The following is a 13,120-nucleotide window of genomic DNA, read 5'->3' on the forward strand; positions in this document are numbered from 1 at the left end:
CCGCTCTGCATACGCAGACAACGCAGCCAGCGTTAGGCCTCAACCATTTTGCAGTTGCAGGGAGCCAAATTGACTGAGAATGAAATGTGTTGAAATTATGACATTATTAAATTTAAAACCCAATGTGAATTATTTATGATACGCTCATCTTTTTTGTCTTTAAACATTGCATGGGGCACCTACTCTACTACTTAAAAGCGGCACGTTATTATTTTTGTGCATAATATAATGCCCCCACCCCTATTGCCTGAAATGGCACGGCTCGGTTTGCTCTGTTGGTTGTTGCCAGATGTGACATTTTCCAGTCAAATAAATAATCAAAAAATGCATGGAGGCGCTAAATCTTGCGCATGTTTAACCATTTTTAAAGTGTATGTGGCCATTCTATACAAAAACTTGTCCAGTGCAATATTTGTGTAAGTTAAAAACTTAAAATAAAATAAACAAATAGGATGAAAAATCGTAACTTATCTGGCAACCTTAGTCCTAACTAAAGTAGCAACGCTACTTGAGTTTGGCAGGAGACAAGTTCACCGCGCGAAGTTGCTACTAAATGGTAATTCAACTATGAAGCGACGGTTTGAGTCTGGAGCTGAGAAGAAGAAAAAGAAGCAGAAAGATGAGGCCCATGCATCCCTTTCTGGTGAGTAACTTCGAAGATAAAGGTTTAAATAGTTACGTTGGCTTTGCTGATTTGGTAGCTTTAAACGCTTAACTAGAAACTAATCTGGGTATTGCAAGGCACGTGGTACGTTTGCAAATAGTAGTAGTGTAGTTTGAAGATTTTTAGTGACTTTAATAAAAAATTAATAAACAGAGTAGCCTACCTATTGACTAATGCCGTCAGTGCACTATCCAAATGGTCTGTATGACAGCAGGATCAGACAGCTCTATAGATTTTGACAGGCTGATATAAATACACCACGAATATAAACGATAATTTCATAACCTTTAAGGCTGGCTTGTGTAAATGACGTGTCCACTGCTTAAAATAGACATGCATCGTTTCATTTATTATTTATACATTATAAATAGTACTCTTGTGCTGTTCTTCACTGTTATTGGCCTTACTTATAACGTTGTAAATATTCACAGTTACATGTGTAATTTTAATAAATAGTAAAATTTTGCGTAAACCTTTTGTGTTTGTGTGTGTGTGTTTTTTTTTTTTTTTTTGGGGGGGGGGGCCTCCCTGACCAGTTATGCTTAGGGCCTCCAAAACCTTAGCAGCGGCCCTGGTCTCTGTGCAGTTAATAAGACTAAATGTGGTTATTTGTACAAATTTGGTTCCACCCTAAAAGGTGCAGTATTTACACATTCTAATTGCTTGAGAAAATTATTAAATTCTACTTTATATTATTACTAAATTATAGGTTTTTGTCATATACAGTATGTCTAATATTTTGAAATGATTGCACACAACGAGACCATAACGTAGAATGTATAATGGGTGATGGTACTGAAATAAGTAAATTGGAAATTTTATTTCATTTGACACATCTATAAATATAGCTTTAATTTCCACATTATTAAAATAAGATGCTCCAGTGTTTACTCTATAATAGATATATTTAAACTACTGCAAACTGGAAGCAGACCCCAGTTTCTATATAAGTTTTTATGAAGTAGTGCATCATGTCAGAATAATATTTTGAGGACTACAAATGACAGCGTTGTTTCTAATAATGAGCTTCAGTCTGTTTCAGCTTAACACAAGCCCCCCTACTGACACATCATCCCCTTCCACATCTTCTCTCCCTCTATCTCTCTCTGTGTCTGTGTGTGTCCAAGTCTCTCCCTTAGGCGTCCTCATACACCATATACAGCACAATGAATACCCCCCCCCAGTGTTCTCACTCACTCACACATACAGACATACTAACTCAGCCCTGTCTGTCTGACAGTGTTTGGGGGTCCCAGAGCAGGTGGTGAATCTCCTCCATGAGGGACAAACATGATGGGCATGTGTGTGTGCTTGTGAGAGAGCATGCCCCCCGTGGGGCTCCTCGCCTGTCACACCACACACCAACACCAGACAGTTGTCACCGACCTCTCACCCCATCACCATCCTGACGGGTCACCCTAAACACTGTCACACTGATAACACAGATAAAACACACACTGAATCTTAACTCTTTTACATAAAATACTATTTACACAGGCAAATGAATATTCCAATATAAAACAGGGCAACTGTCATGTTTACAAATGATTTAAAAAAAAAAAAAAAAAAAAAAACAAGGCACTATTATTTGTATTATTATTTTTTTTTACCTAACCATCTACAGTGAAGGTAGGGTGCTAATAGCTAAACGTTATGCAGCCAACAATCAAAATCAGCACATAAAATGAAACTTAAAAAATGAAATACACTGACATGGCAAAAATCATGGGATAATAATGTGGTAAATTTTATTATGCAGTGTTACCTAAGGTGCTATCTTGTACTTGAGCTCCAGCACTGCCCAGCATGCTCATGGTAAATAGACATGAATTATCAGGATTTCGAGCAAGGCCTGATTGAGTGAGGGTCAGATTAAGGGGAACATTGTATTTCTGAAGATGTGCTGGCACTTGACATTCATCCATCCACACTCACATGTACATCAGGGAATATGTTAGAAAAGGCATTACCACCCACAGTGGACAGTGCAGTGGCTTGTAATGATTGTGACTGAGGGCATTAGGCTAGAATTTTCTGTGCAGACAGACAAGTGACTCTTGCAAAAATAATATTTAAAGCAATGCTGGAGGCTCTAAACACATTTCACACAGCAGCGTAGCATTGTTTACCTTATCATCAAAATTTATTTTCTCTGTGAATGATCACAAGATAGTATAAAGTAGGGATGGGCAATTTTTAGGGATGGGCAATAATCCAAAATTATTCAAAATCTAATTGAGAGCATCTAACCAAATTAATCTTGCTCATGTCAATTATTTCGATTTTCTTTTTTTTTTTTTAATTAATAATTTTTCTAATGTGTGTACCCTAAATACGGTACCACCACATGTAAAGTTGTGACTGAACCCCGTTCAATTTACAACAAAGGCTGTGTTCACATTACCAGGCTGAGAATTACTTAAATCAGATTTTGTTTTGCTCAATGAATGTGCCAAATCCATTTTTTTCAAATCCGATTTTTCCAAAAAAAGACTCCACATATGAGCTGCTAACGCATCCATTTTCCTTTATAAAGCTACAAGTCGTCTCTCAAATATAACATTAGTAGTTGTTGGTGAAGACGGCGATGTTTACGCACATATCAATGTGCGCATGTGAGGCGTTTCAGGAGCAGATTCATTCACATTACACACAGATACAGGTTGCTTACATTTGTGAATGTAAATCGTCAAAATAGCCAAATTCGATCTGAGCAAAAAATCTGATTTAAGCAATGTGGCTTGTGATGTGAATGGAGCCAAAAAACAACCTAAACTCAAACACAGAACCAATTAGGCAACTCAAGCAGAATGGGGCAAAGAAAAATGCATTGTCTGTCATTTGTTAAAATAATAATTCCATAATAATAATAATCAAGGAAAAACATTAACTGTGATAATGATTTGTGATATTGATCTCAACATCTGTTTAAAAAAAAAGCATAAAATAAACAAATACATATTGTTTTTTTTTTTTTTTTTTTACAATTTGTGTCATCAGGACACATTTAGCTTTTTTTTGCAAACACAACTGGACATTTCCTCAGTGTCAGGACATCTGCACTCCTCAGTCAGTCAGTGAACACAGGCAATCAGAAGTAAGCAGCCCTGCAGAGAGAGAAAGAGAGAGAGAAAAAGAAAGAAAGAAAAAGAGAGAGAGAGATAATTGCTCTCCTCCATGCAAACACATAAATCTCTTTAACCTGCGCTAATTACTCCAGACTAATCTCAGCATTCAATGAATAAAACGCCATGCACTGCATTACATTTGCTTTCTGTGCACATTTACCACAATAAATATAAGCCAAATGCGTGTCACCACACATTCACAGCCCATTGAGTTGTATTTAATACTGAACATTATGAAAAGCCAGAATCAGACTGTATACAATTGTGTGTAGTGCTTTAGCATTCATGTTTTCGTAGTCCTGTGTTTTAATATCAGTACCAGATTTGCTCATATAAACATTTCATGTCTGAAATCCAATCACTTTGCCTGCCTGTTCATCAGCCCTTTATGTTATTTGAATATTTCAAAATGAAATAATGGGTCATTATCTAAATTCTGTGCCTTTACAAACATGACTTTATATTTTTGATTATTAATTATATTATAGACTTACAGTGGTGGGCAAATGTATTATAAAGAATCTTGTCCACAGACTCTTACTGATGTGATGTAGCATAGTTTAATTCTGACATTCTAATTTTCTAAAAGCAGTTAATTTTATCCAGGCTAAACTGCAGACATGGCAAAAAAATCTTACAACTTGTCACAAAGGCACAGCTCTGGTGTCTGACGCACACAGAGGAAGTGAAATAGGAGATCAAGAGACAAATATGAGCTCACAAAGCCTGTACATACACAAAAACGTGACCAAGTGTGTATAAGCGTGTGTAATCCAAGTGATGCACAGAGGGCATTAGCAGATCCATTTACGCCAGCCAAGCCAAAGCTCAGCACCATTCATACAGTATTTCCAGTCCATTGAGAACATGAAGACCTGATATCTAAATGTATACTTTGTGTATACTGAAACCTACATTTTGGATAGACTAACTTATTTGTCCCTTAAGCCCAACACCAATTAATACACTATATAGGTTTTATCACTGAGACATCAACAAGTCATTCAGAGTGGCTTGATGTGAAATTGTGCATTATAGAAAAAACTTACAGACAGTGGTGGTGAATGAGCAGATATCTGAAATATTTTGTGATTTGTGATCTAACTGGGGTAGGCAATTGGGCTTTGACGGGTGATGTCACACTATTAGTGTGTAGAGCCACACTGAAGATATTCTGAAAACAGGCTGTACTGGAGTCAGCCTTATTTTAGTTCACTTTCCCTTGTGGTGCATTAATGTGTGGTTATTTCTAAATTAGCTTGCTAACGCTAACATTACAGTCATGCATTGTGTCAAGTAGAGGTGTCGGGTATCGAAGTACAAATTCTTTTTGTTACCTAACTTAAGAAGAAATAAATTTTTATTAGAAATTATGTAATCTACATATTACTGGAGTAAGTATTTTTCAGATGACTTCTACTACTACATTTACATTTTTAAAATATCCTTGATACTCCTATTTCAATCAACTTGTTTTTATTCTGGCTTCTCATCATTTGAAGAAAAAAAACCTCCAGATAATTCTCTCCATCCACTCTGAGCAAAACATCCTAACTAAGCTATGTTAATATATTTCCATTGTACAGAAATGCATTCATTTTCAATGAGCATATATGCAGCTGAAACAGGGAGCCTAGTCAATCCCAAATTTTAACAATTATCATTTTATTAAAGCAATGTAATACAAGTAAAGCCTGCTGTGCTAAGTATAACTTATTTAGACACTTGACCTCTGAAAACTCATGTATAGTTATTACACCAAATGATTATGAATACAGTGCCTGATGTCTGAGACAAACTTTTACCATGTATTGAGAGGATTTTTGGTCTGAAACAAGTTCTTAAATGAAATTACAATCATTAAAATAGTGGAGACAAAGCAATCAACGTTTATTAAAAGTTTTGAATGGTTGGGGCTCTGTATTTACACTTTCAGATGAAATGTGCTTCTCACTTATAATAATATTAATTAATTAATTCATTAAATAATCTAATAATTATTATAATTTAAATGTCCTTTTCTACATTGCAAGCCAACAGTACAGGCAGGCTATAAGAGACAGATTTACCACAGGTTTGAGAAGATTCTGGTTCTGAAACCCCTACTAAACCCCTAAGCTGACATCATGTTAAAAAAAAAAATGTGTGGCCACGACTTAAGGCGTGGAAATGAGGTCCTGAGGTGTGGCAACGACTTATTAAGGCATGGGAATGAGATAATTAAGGCGTAGGACGGAGTTTATTTAATCATAGCCATTAAGGCGTGGCCACAAGATTCTTTTGTTTACAGTTAACAAAGCAAGCAGCTCTCAGGGTTTATGCACAATATGACTGCGTTAAGAAGGTAAACGGTTCTGCGTCTGAGACCGTCAGCTTTTAGTATCAGAATTAAGTGTCTTTTACTTAGAATTAAACCATGTCTCACTGCAAGATATTCAAAAATATCACCATAATTCATTACAAGATAAAAAGAAAAAGAAACCAATTCACTCTCTATTTTCTTACAAAAGATTACACTTGGATTGGAGCTCTGATGTAATATTCAGCTTCTTTATGGGCATTAATTTACAAAAAAACAAGCTTTATTATTCTCTGTCTATAACTTTATCTTGAATTATCTAATTCCCATACATTAGGATCTCGTTTCCACGCCTTAATAAGTCCTGGCAATGCATTATTATTATTATTATTTTTTAAACATAATGTCACCTTAGAGGCTCTGAAGAAACCTGTTCTTAAAAATCACAGAAAATTAAAATAGTTCCCAAAGATAATGTATTTGTTCAGGCCCTTTCACATGTATCCAAATATTTACAAAGATTAAGTCTGCAGTGCTAAGCTCAGGTTTCCTACAGAAGCTTACCTTTAGTGTTAGAAGAGTCCGGCTGTGTTGTTTTGGTGCTTCAGCTGAAATGGTAGAAATGTCTGTGGGGGTTTAAAGCCTGGTTTCAGAAGTGTTTATCTACAGGTGTAATTTTCAGGTAACGTGAGGCTGGAGTTAGCACAAACAGCATTTCAGCTAGTTGTAGTCAGGTCGTGTTTATCAGTGTTGTTAATAAATGTGAAGTAGTCTCTGATACACTCGCTCAGTTCACTATTAGACATGAGCTTTTAGCTGTGTTGTTTTTAGCTGTTAGCATTTTATCCCAATAAACCCGAGGACTGGATAAATAAACTTCCAAACATGACCTGGGTGCCTCTGAATCCTGCCTAAATAGACAGCATAGTTCTTGCGTTTGAGACACAGACGTAATGGCGTCCCTGCTCAAGCACACCTGATTCAACTCACCTGTTAATTACTCACGTGAACACCTGCTGCGCGCGCAGCTCAGTTACACTGTGACTTACCACAGCTCAACAGACCGGACAAGACGCAGAGACAGAGACACACGACTGCGTCTAAAAACCAAGAAATGCTGCCTATTTAGGAAGACACCCAGTAATGTCTAAATCCCTGAAGTTTATTAATTAACAACCTTAAAACAACCTTTATTTATTATTGACTAATAGGCATCAGTTAATGTTGAAATTCTGATATTGTGTCAATGTTCATTTAACGGTTTTAAATGGTTGGGGCTCTGACTCTGTGAAAGATGCTTGCCACAAATAATAATATTAATTTTAATAAGTATTATTTAAATATCTATTTTTATATTGCAACACCACACAACAGCTATATAAGAATAGAACACAAACAATATATAAATACATAGATCTTTTTTGTAGCCAAGTTTTAGATTTTTAAATGTAAAATTATCAGGCAAAATACCCTTTACTGTTGCTATTATATATAATGATTTAGTAGAGCCTACTTAAAAAATAAACATTATTAAAACTGCTAAAGCATGTAAGTACTTTGAGATATTTGTGTAGTTCTGTATCTCCCTAGCAGTATTTCTATATCATGCACCAAGATGACATAGTTACTTTGCAGAAGTAATCTGATTACTGATCACCCCTTTAAAATGTAACTTCGTTACTTTATGGATTGCTTGATTTTAAAAGTAACTAAGTTACTGCTGCCTCAACATGATGGTTTTGCCAAAACTCACTTTACTGGAAGCTTTGCTCCACCTTTGGGGCTTGTTCTGTAAGTGTGCTGCTGCAACTCCAAATCTTCCAAACAAATTTGACTTGTTTTTTTTTTTAAGCTGGGTAACACTTTGTTGCCAGCACAGTGACAATCCAACATTGATATTGATCTTTAGCTGATACAAATTCCAGAATTCCAGAATAGTGTCAAATAATGTATTTCCAGCTAGAAAAGGTGTATCTCTCTCCTCCCTCCAGTGTTTGTGTCGCTGCGTAGTGTTACATGTGTATCGCATAGGCCAGACGTCTCTTCCCGAGACACAAGAAGAAAGTAAAATATACTGTAGCGAATTTGCAGTAATGTCCTTTTTTAATGACTGTTAAAAATGCACTGGTGTGTTTAGGGTATATGACAAGCATATAATTGGGGAAGTGTATGTGTCTGAAGTTTTGTATGCGTCTAATGTTTAATTTGTAATATATTTGTAGTTTTCAGTAAAAATAGAAAAAAAGAAAGTTTGCCTACAGCATATCCTACATGCAAAAATCCATTTTATTCAGTTATTGAAGCAAGTTCAACTTAAACAGCTTCTGGCTATGAAGTTCTTAACTTTTTTATTTTTGATGGGACTCCAAAACTGAAGATGAAAAGGGCTGGGGACAGAAAAGCTGTCAGTGTCCTGAGGATCAAAGGGCAAGACTTGTGTGAGAGATAACACAGCACAACCTCGCTCACCCTATTTCTCTCTCTCTCTCATGCGCACACACAGATATGGGTTCAGTAGCAACTCAGAAGTGTGCTGCATATAGTTTAAGGAAAGTAAGGCAGAGCTGCATTGCAGTGGCCCCTCTCTCATCCCTCAGCAGACTAGTCCAAGATACTGCGGATTTATCCTCCCTACATGCAGAGGCAGAAAACAGCAGACTGGCTACTTTCACTACTTTAACTTTCAATTAGGCATTTCCACAAATAAAAGTCCAGACTTTAAATCAAATCTCAATCAAATTGTCCATCTTTCAAATTGTCCAGTTAGTTTTGGTTTCACACTACAGTTTTAGCAAACTCACTAAAGAACTTTGCTACATCCTGTCATCATCCTCGGTCTCTTTCTATTTTACACTGATTGTTATGCTGCGCTCAAGTGCTAGTCGGAATATCCCTCATCCTACTTGCAAAGTCAGTTTGATGTGCATGTCACAATCAAGTGCTATGTTTGTTTTCACCTGCTTTCTGAGGAAACAGCACTAGCAGAGGAGTCTGTTTTTCTATAGATAGAACAATAAATAACATTCCTTTATATTAAGTTAAATGCACACAAAATACACAATAAATTAATGTGCACAAACAAGTATTATTACCATTCATTATTGATTCTGTCTTCTTTCCAGCCATGTTGAAATGTAAAAGTCATCTGAACTGGAGAACTTAAGTATTAACCGTATGTTTCCTGTAGTCTCTGAGAGGTCCAGCAGACTAAGGCTATGTTCACATTACAAGCCACATTGCAAAGATCGAATTTGGATCCAAATGTAAGTGACCTGTGTCTGTGTGTAATGTGAACGAATCTGAACCTCACCTTCTTTACCGACAACAAAAAATGTCATATTTGAGAGACGACTCATAGCTTTATAAAAGGGAAACGGATGAGTTAGCAGCTCATATGTGGAGCATCTTTGCTGGAGTGGAGAGCAAACAGCTGGTCTGAAGTTCATGCTCAGGTTGAGGAGGTGAAAAAAGGCCAGGCGGTTTGCTTTTGCTGTTTTTTTGAAGCTATAGCTGCACAGCTGCACCAAGAGATGTGTGGGTATGAGAGAACAGCAAGTAGTACATGCGTAAAAGCAAATAGATGCATGAATTCCGATTTGACTGTTCACATTCATGTTGCATGTCCCTGGACAGGATACGTATCCAATTTAGGACCACGTAGTCCTACATTTATATAACCAAGCTGAATTGACTCAAATCTAATTTTTTTTATCTTAACCACATTGAGCAAAAAAAATCAGATTTAAGTCACTTCAGCCTAGTACTAGTGTGAACGTAGTCTAAGACTCTGTCACTATAGAAAAAAAAAAGATAGGAAAACTATTTGCATTATTACCCTAATTCCAACAGCACATGAATTCAGCATTAGTTGGCACAGCTGTTGCTGTGCAGAATTCCCGTCCAAAATCAAACGGGATGCTCATCACTCAGCAGAATGAGTGCAACATATTTACCTCCTTCCTTTTATTTCTATTCATAAATAAAGGTTGATGTCCAGTTACAGCGGATTAACAGGAGAGTCAGTTTTTAGCACATGTTCAGTCAGGACGAAACAAGATAATTAAGAAATCAGATTTGAGGGTAATCTACTGAATTTAGTCAAAGTCAAAAGTCAAAGTCAAAGTGTTTTTTATTGTCATTTCAGCTATATACAGAGTACACAGTGAAATGAAACAATGTTCCTCCAGGGACCATGGTGCATATAAACACAGTGTAGACAGAACAATAGTGCAACAGTACAAAAGTGCAGACAAACAATACAACACAATACAGACAACGAATAATAAATAACAAGACAGTGTGCAAATTATGCAGTGTGCAAAAAAGACCAGTGAGGTAGTAATTACCTCCATTACGCAGTGTGCAATAGAGTCCAGTGAGGTAGTAGGGTTTTTTAGTGCTTTCATTTTCTGGGGTAAGTGGGGTAAGAGTGACAGTGGTGTATGTACAGAAAAACCATCAGTTCAGTCTCTGCAGTTGAGGAGTCTGATGGCTTGGGGGTAGAAGCTGTTGCAGAATCTGGTCGTGCTGGACCGGATGCTGCAGTACCTTCTTCCCGAAGGCAGGAGGGAGAGCAGTTCGTGTGAAGGATGGGTGGGGTCATTCACAATGCTGGTTGCTTTGCGGATGCTGCGGGTGGTGTAAATGTCCGTGATGGAGGGGAGAGAGACGCCGATGATCCTCTCAGCTGTCCTCACAATACGCTGGAGGGTCTTGCGGTCAGAGACGGTGCAGGTCCCAAACCAGGCAGTGATGCAGCTGCTCCACTCTATACCACTCTATGACCTGCAGGCACACAAAGTTGCATGTCTGTTGCATGTCCACAGATCTGACATGTACTGTATTTCGTATGAAAATAGGAAAGTACATTAAATCTAAAAATATGAAAGCCCTGAAAATCTAGATCTTCATCACATTGAGGGGGGAATTGAGAGATTTGAGTCACTTCAGTGAGGTAAATTGAATGTACCCATATAGATCAGGGGAAGGGAGAATGTGTTTAAAGCTGTACAAATCTGTATGGTGTGCTGACTGTAGAAGCAAAAACAGATGAAAATCAATGCAAAATCTCAGACATTTTGAGCAATTATAAATCCCATAAATAAGAGAACATGTCCAAGAAAAACAGCACTGGAGCTAAAGGTGTGATAATTAGCTTAGTCTGACGTTAAATAGCAGGTAAAGCTCTGGAGGCTTTGAAGTAAGCTCTGAATCCATTCCTCATCTTCATAAAGCCTGATTAAGCAGCTCTGCCTGATAACAGCAGTCAACACCTGAAGTAAGTCACTTTTAATCCTCGACAGGGTGGGTTATTTCGGCTTACGGGGTCCGTCCACAGGAAGTATGAGCCGATACGCCACAATATCAATTGCTTAAAAGTTGTGCCGGCAGACACAACAGGTTCTGTTGGGTCTGTCTGTCTGTGTGCAGGATTAGTGCAGGTTGAGTACAGCACAGATGAGATGAGTTGAGTCGAAACACTTTTGGCCCACTTTTATCCCTGCAGGCCGTAGGTAGAACCCCTCCCAGCCCCACCCCCCTGTCCGGCAGACCGGTGTGGCCCTAATCCTCCAGCCCACACTGACACCATTTCTCCTCTATGCATGCTTTTATACACACAGTGCAGGAGAGCACATACCTAACTAAAGTCAGGTCAGCAGGATTTCACTCGCTGAGTCACATGCATATGTACTGTATATTCCACAGCGGTTGAGTGGCTGGTCGGGGGATTATCTCTCAGAATGGTTACATCAGCTACAGAACATGAGCTATTAACCCACATACTGCAGACCCAGCCATGCTACACCACACACTCCCTCTGATCTGCTAATAGAGAAGAAGAATCAGGAAAAATTTGTAGTGGCTGGGGAGTTCAGGCACGCTTACAGCACAAGCTGGAAGCCCAGCATTAGCAGTTTTGTTTTTCCGCAGTAGGAGTGTCAGTTAAACTGCATTGATTTTTAAATGTTGGAATAAACTGTAATTGATTATAATAAAATACAATAATAATATGCAATAATTTTCTAAATTCTAAAGTCTATTTTTGTCTGTATTCTGCTACTGTGTAAATAATTTATCATGTCTAATAAAAATACAATCAAATTACAGTTGTATTATATTAAAATATACATCCCGAAAAAAAAAAAAAAAGTTGAGACAGTATGGGATCAGTGTTATGTCAGTGTTTCTAACATTTACTTTGACTTTTATTTCACTGCATACAGTTTGAACTCAAGATACCATATGTTATGTTTCTCTGGTCATCTTCATTTTATATTACTGTATTTTTCGCACTGTAAGGTGCACCTACAATTTTTAAGAAAATTAAAGTTTTTTAAGTGCACCTTATAGTGTGAAAAATACGGTATACATTAATTTCTGCATTTAAAGCACACAAAACACATTCCAAATTGGGACAGGGCCCAGCCACGACCACCATGTACAGAAGCAGTTTCAACTTCTCTGGGCTCTGAGGCATCTAGGATGGACCATCACACATTAAAAAAAAAAAAAAAAAAAAAAGGACTGTGGTCAGAGAAATTAGAATTCCATATCTTCTTTTGAAAAAAATGGACACTGTGGTCTCTGATCAGAGAACAAAACAGAAAATCCAAAGTGTTAATTAACAGCAACAAGTCCAAAATCTAGTGTATTTTATGGTATAGGGTTGGTATCAGTGTACTTCTGTGATGTACTTCTGCAGAATTAATGCAGAAAAGTCTTTTGATATATTTTAGCAACATATCGTTCTTCAAGGACATACACACAGTTTTCAACAAGACAATGCAAAACCACATGCTGCACACGTTAGAAAGACATGGCTGTGGAAGAAGACGGTACGGTTACTGGACTGGTGTCCTAACCCGATAGAGATTGTGTGGAAAGTTTTGAAATAAAAAAAATGTAGCAAACACATTTGTAATATTTTTCATCCTATAAACATAAAAAGAGAAATATGTTCATTCATTGTTTTTAATCGTATGCAATATCTATTATTAAATATATTTTATTATATATTTTCTAAAATAT

The sequence above is a fragment of the Astyanax mexicanus genome, chromosome 14, assembly GCF_023375975.1.
Source record: "Astyanax mexicanus isolate ESR-SI-001 chromosome 14, AstMex3_surface, whole genome shotgun sequence".
Lineage (NCBI taxonomy): Eukaryota > Metazoa > Chordata > Actinopteri > Characiformes > Acestrorhamphidae > Astyanax > Astyanax mexicanus.